Source organism: Globicephala melas, chromosome 10, assembly GCF_963455315.2.
Source record: "Globicephala melas chromosome 10, mGloMel1.2, whole genome shotgun sequence".
Lineage (NCBI taxonomy): Eukaryota > Metazoa > Chordata > Mammalia > Artiodactyla > Delphinidae > Globicephala > Globicephala melas.
In genome coordinates, this window is record NC_083323.1 from 77,344,509 (window position 1) to 77,350,508 (window position 6,000).

Below are 6,000 nucleotides of genomic sequence, written 5' to 3' on the forward strand. Positions count from 1 at the left end.
ACACACCATTCTCACTGCCTAGTGAGTGAGGATGGTCCCCTCACTTCTCCCCCTTTGCAGTCATTCTCTCCTGCTGCAGCTTGACCCTCACCCCTTAACTCCGCTCTTATGCCCACCTCCCTGCCCTTACCTAGTCACAAGATAGAATGATTTTTCAAAATGCAAATCTTGGTTGTATCACTCACCTGAGAGATTAAGACCTCTCAGCGGCTCTAAGGATGCAGATAAAATCATTAACGTGGCCCCAGAGCCCCTGAGTGATTGGCTCTACCTCAACTCTCTCATCCTTTTCTCACTGCCTTCTTCCTCCAATTCACTGGGTTCATCTCCCTCCAGGCTCACTGATGCTCTTTTCTCCTCTTCCCTTCTGTCCTTTACCTGATAAATTCCTCTTCATCTTCACTTTGGAACATAAATATTACTCCTTATGGAAGCCTTTCTGGTCCAAGGGCCCCTAAGTCAACTTTGAATCATGTATCCCACTTATAATCAAATAATGTGCAATATAAGCTGTTAGAGCCAAATCTGTGTCTTCCTCACTCCTGAAACCCCAGCACCTAGCAGAGTGTTTTGCTTACAGTGGGTTTATCATTGGTACCAGGGCCCCCCAAAGAAGACTCTGGTAATAACTACATTGGAGAATTCAGGAGGACTCAATATATCCCACCTAAAATCTAATTATTTACTTTCCTGGCTACAGTCACAAACAAATATTTTTTTTTAAATTTTTTTTTGCTGTACACGGGCCTCTCACTGTTGTGACCTCTCCCGTTGCGGAGCACAGGCTCTGGACGCACAGGCTCAGCGGCCATGGTTCACGGGCCCAGCTGCTCCGCGGCATGTGGAATCTTCCCGGACCGGGGCACGAACCCATGTCCCCTGCATTGGCAGGCGGACTCTCAACCACTGCGCCACCAGGGAAGCTCCAAACAAATATTTAAAGGAGGCCAATAATTTCATCTCCCCTTTAAGTATTTAAGTACTTTATTTAAATACTTTAAGTATTTGCTGTTATTTATTTGGTGGAGTTGGGGAGAAACTGATTTTTTATTAATAAAAATCATATACTTCTATTTTCAAAATAAGAAACTTTATGCATTTATTACAATTTTCCAAGCCAGATAACCTAATATTGGTCATTCCCAGTAACCAAAACTACAAATTCAATTTCCTAATTTTTAGCTCTCCGCAGCTGCTGACGTCGGACAACCCTCAGCTAGGTGGTGCCAGGATTGGGGGCATTTTCACATAAATTAGAATGTTCGACATTGGTAGATGCCAGCAAGAAGTATTTATTTTTTCATGAGGGTGTTGTCTACTTTGGTGGGAACAAGACTAGTGTTCATTTCCTAGTTAAAGGAGGAGTTGTATTTGTAAAGGTTCATTTCCTGGAACCATGTTTCCCGTGTGTCCCAGTGAGGTTTCAGCCCTCCTTACAGCGGGTGCTCCAGGCCACTCCCTCTGGCCAGCCCCTTCATGGGGTTGTGGTTGGGCACTATCGCCAGAGATTCTCTGAAGGTAGAGACAAGTTAAATAAGAAGATTGTTTACTTTCTCATTGTGCCTGCTTCTGACAGGCCTTCAGCCTCTCTTTTCAACCAAGATTTGAAGAATATGGTACAGCCTAAACTTTGGATCTAGAGTTGTGTGACTCCAGTTGGATTCTTCTTTGCTTGTGGTAGCCAGCCTGCATGATGACCCCCAATGAACTCTGATATCCCTTGGGTTGTTCTTTCTCACACTGTCCCATGGTTGGACTGTGAGAACAATGGCATGTAGGAGTTACGGTATGTCACTTCCAAGATTAAGTTATGAAAATCTATGACTTACATCTTGGGTGTGTTTTATCTCTCTCTCCTCCTTTCTCCATGTTCTCTGGTGGGAACCATGTCATGAGCAGCCCAACGGTGAGGACCACATGGTGAGGAACTGAAGCCTCCTGCCAGGAGACACATGCGTTAATTAGGAAGCAGATGCTTCAAATTTGTCAAGTTTTCCGAGGCCACAGGCGTAGCTGGCAGCTTGACTATAACCTCATGAGGGACCCTAAATCATAATCATCCAAGTAAGCTCCTCCTGGATTCCTGACTCTCAGAAACCGTGAGACAATAAACAGTTGTTGTTTTTAGCTGCTGAGTCTGGTGACAGTTTGTTATGGTGCTGTAGGTAACTAACACACTTTACAAAAACTCTCCTATACTTTGTACTATGAATAAATAATATACCCTGGATTGGCAGGAAATAGAATGCTGACATCTGATATGAGGCAGAACTAGGTAATCTCCAAGATTTCTCCCCACCCCAAGATTCTACAATAGGTTGAAACTGAAGACTGCCTATGATACCCAAATTTCCCTAAAATAGTCTAGATTTTCTACTTTCAAACTAAGCTATATTTAAAAACAGATATGACAAAATCTGTAGCTCAGATTCAGTTTACATCGTGTTTATAGACGTGAGGCATTTGTTCTCAAGTACTACCATTTATCTTAATTTTTAGTCAGCTTTATTTTTTTTATTTTTTTTTTAGCTTTATTTTTTAACATGCAAAACTTTCTATAAAAGAAAAGGCATGGTGTAATTTATAGGCTATATTTTAATTGTCATAAAGCACCATTTGAAACCATGGCTGAATTGATTTTTGACATATTCAGGCATTATCTTGAGTTACACTGACTCAGTGGGTCAGCTCTACCGAACTCATGAAATGAGCCTGCTAGAAGAACTGCTGCAGGATGACTTGGATTTTAAAATTTTTAGTATTTTAGGGAACAAAAGTATTAGAAGTGTTTCTTCCTTTGGAAGCTGAAAGCTTGATAGCAGTTCAAGAACAACTTGGAAATACCAATCGTTTGGTTATCTTTATTTTTGTTTCCGAAATTGCAGATGAACTTTGTGGCCTGGGACTCTCAGAAAACTGCCAATTTCTGTTTTGATTTTTTTGAAAATCAAAGTAAAAGGAGGAACAGTAAATGACTATATTTTTGGTTTTAGAAATTATGCCAAAGTGTCATAGTAATATCTCATCAAAGAACAGTTTCACATTCCCCATTTGTTAATGGACTTAGCCATTAACACAAGAATTTCTGTTTTACAGAATATTTATTGTTGTAAGTATTATTATTATTATTAGATATTACTAATTAATAGATAGCCAAAGTTGCTCAGGCAGGAGAAGGGTAATTTTTTACACAACGTAAGTTTAGAAAATCTGAGTCTCTGCATTTAGCTCCTGATTTTCACACTGGCCTGTTAGGAGTTTCTTTATCTGTAGAACAGGGTAGAGGGAGGCCTGGCTGCCTTGGGAAATTTTGTCCTCATAACATGAGTCTGATATTTTATAAAAGGAGAATTGTCTCTATTCTTAGTTAAAAAAATTTTTTTTTTACCTTGTAATTCAGAATTAGAAACAGAAAGGAAAAAGAGGGAACTATGTAGAAATTATTTTATACTTCATTTTAAAAACCAAGTTATGTTGTTTTCTATTTGCAAAAATGCTATATTCTTCAAAGGTAATATGGTTCTTGAAAAATAGTACAGCTGTGCCTCATATCACGCTATAAAAATTTTAGGAAACTACAATCATAGAGGAGCTAAAAGACAAGACACTTAGTAAATGCCTCTTTAAGGAGCAAAAACAAGTTGAAATTTTGAAAGTAGTTAACTGAGAAACTGCTGACTGGTTCTGGGGGTGGAGGTGGCCATAACTGTGATTTTTGATTAGGTTTTTATATTCTTAAACCTCTATCGTCTCTTGTTGTGAATATAATTTTTCCCCCCTTCTGCTAGGCTATGAAGAGAAAAAGGAGTTTTGAAGGGCAAGTGGTCCTTGCCCCTGACAGAGGGGGGGAAGCTAAAAGTTGCGAGAACTCCAGGAAATTCATATGGTTGCAGGATGGCAGCTGGGAGGTCGGGATGGGGGAGCTTGGCTGTTTCCTCTGCTCCTAGTTCTAAGATGCACTTAGGGAAAACTCTGTATAGATCTTTTCCTTCCCTAGCCCCTCTGTGTATTTGTTTGTTTCTCTTGATAATTAGTCATATGGTTCTTATCTTTGCATGCTGAGTAATTCTTATTTAATACTGGAAATTGTGTAAAAAAAAAAAAAAAAATAGAGGCCCGGGAATTCCCTGGCGGTCCAGTGGTTAGGACTCCATGCTTCCACTGCAAGGGGCACAGTTTGATCCCTGGTCAGGGAACTAAGATCCTGCAAGGCCAAAAAAAAAAAAAAAGAAAAAGAAAAAAGAGCCTCCATATGATGATGACTTTCAATGGAGAAAGTTCAAAATTTTCTTTAAGATAACAGAGTGGAAGAAGGAGGAACTCATTGTAATACAATCAGAGACTGGTCTGGGTTGAGGTTAGATTGCAGTTTGGGTAAGATTCAGTCTACTGCTTGTTTGCCCTGTACCTAGGGCTTGGCCCTTCAGAGTTTCAGTTAAGAGATCAGTAGGTCTGGGTCTCCTTAGTGCCAAGAACTATGGGAATTTCTGCCCTGCTTTTCAGTGGTTTTCAGCTTAGCTCTCTCATCTCCCACCATGCACATCTTTAGAATTAGCTGAGTGCCTTGATGGGGGAGACCAGATCTTAGGTCTCCAACTTTGGCATTCCAATCCTGAATGCCCACCCAAAGCTGTTTCTGTCTCCCCAGCAGAGACCTTCTGTCTGGACCTAGCCTAGATCCTCAGTCTTCAGCCCATGCTCAGAACTGGCAAATACCTCTTGGAATAGTCAACTGCCAATTCTCGGCAACTTTACAAATGTTCTGTCTCTCAACCTCTGGAATTTTAGTCCCTCCAGTAGTTTGCTTTTGCAGCTCTCTGATACCTTACTAAACATGATTTAAAAAGTTTATCTGGATTTTGTAGCTCTCAGTGGGAGCATTTTCCTGCCATGAATTCCATCATATCCAGAAGCAGAAATATACCTCTTTTTTTTGTCCATTTGATCTGACCTGGACTGAGAGAAATGAAGTAAAGTCTTCCACTGCTGTTTGCACCTGTTTCTCCTTGTGCCTCTATAATTTCTGCTTTTATCAATATTGTTGCTCCATTGTTTAGTACAGAGGTATTCAGAGCTGTTACGTCTTCATTTTGGTTTTTATGCTTTGACACTATAAAAGTGCCTTTATTATTGCTTTTTGGCCTGATTTCTACCTTCTCTAATATTTTATTACAACAGCCACTTTCTTTTTGTTTTGCTTTTTCCTGGTATGTCTTTGTTCATCTTTTTATTTTTAACTTTTCTGAATAATTTTGTTTTCAGTGTTACTCATATATAGCCTAGGAATTGGGTTTGTGACCTAGATTTGTGAGTCAATCTGAAAATCAATCTTTTTCTTTTATTAGGTAAACTAAACCTACATTTATTGGTTAATTTTAGATCTATGATATGTGTAACATTTTATTATTGTTTTTAAATGCATAGCTCCTCCTTTTTTATTTTTTATATTTATTTATTTATTTGGCTGAGCTGGGTCTTTGTTGTGGCATGTGGGATCTAGTTACCTGACCAGGGATCGAACCCGGGCCCCTGGCATTGGGAGCACAGAGTCTTAGCCACTGGACCACCAGGGAAGTCCCTGTGTAACATTTTCAAAGTCTGTTCTATGTAGTCTTTCTTTCTGATAGTGACTACATAATTATATCTTTAATACCTTTATTCTCTTTTTGCTTTAGAATAATATCTAGAATTTTCCTGATATAAGCAGCATTAAAATTGCTTGTATTCTCTTCTTTCCCTTCATCCCTTGCCCTCCATCCCACAATTTTGGTAAATAATGTTATCTTTCTTAGTGCTGACTTTTGTACTGTCAAGTATGTTTTACTTCTAAAACTTAATTTTTCAACTTAAAATGTCTCTTGGTTTCTCAGTATTATAGATGAAGCAGTCAGTGAGCTTATTCTTTTTTCAACTTTCCTTCTTATCTTTCCATTTTTTTAGGTTATCTTTTTTAAGTTGTCAGATCACATACCACATGTATTCTATTCTGTCACCCTTATT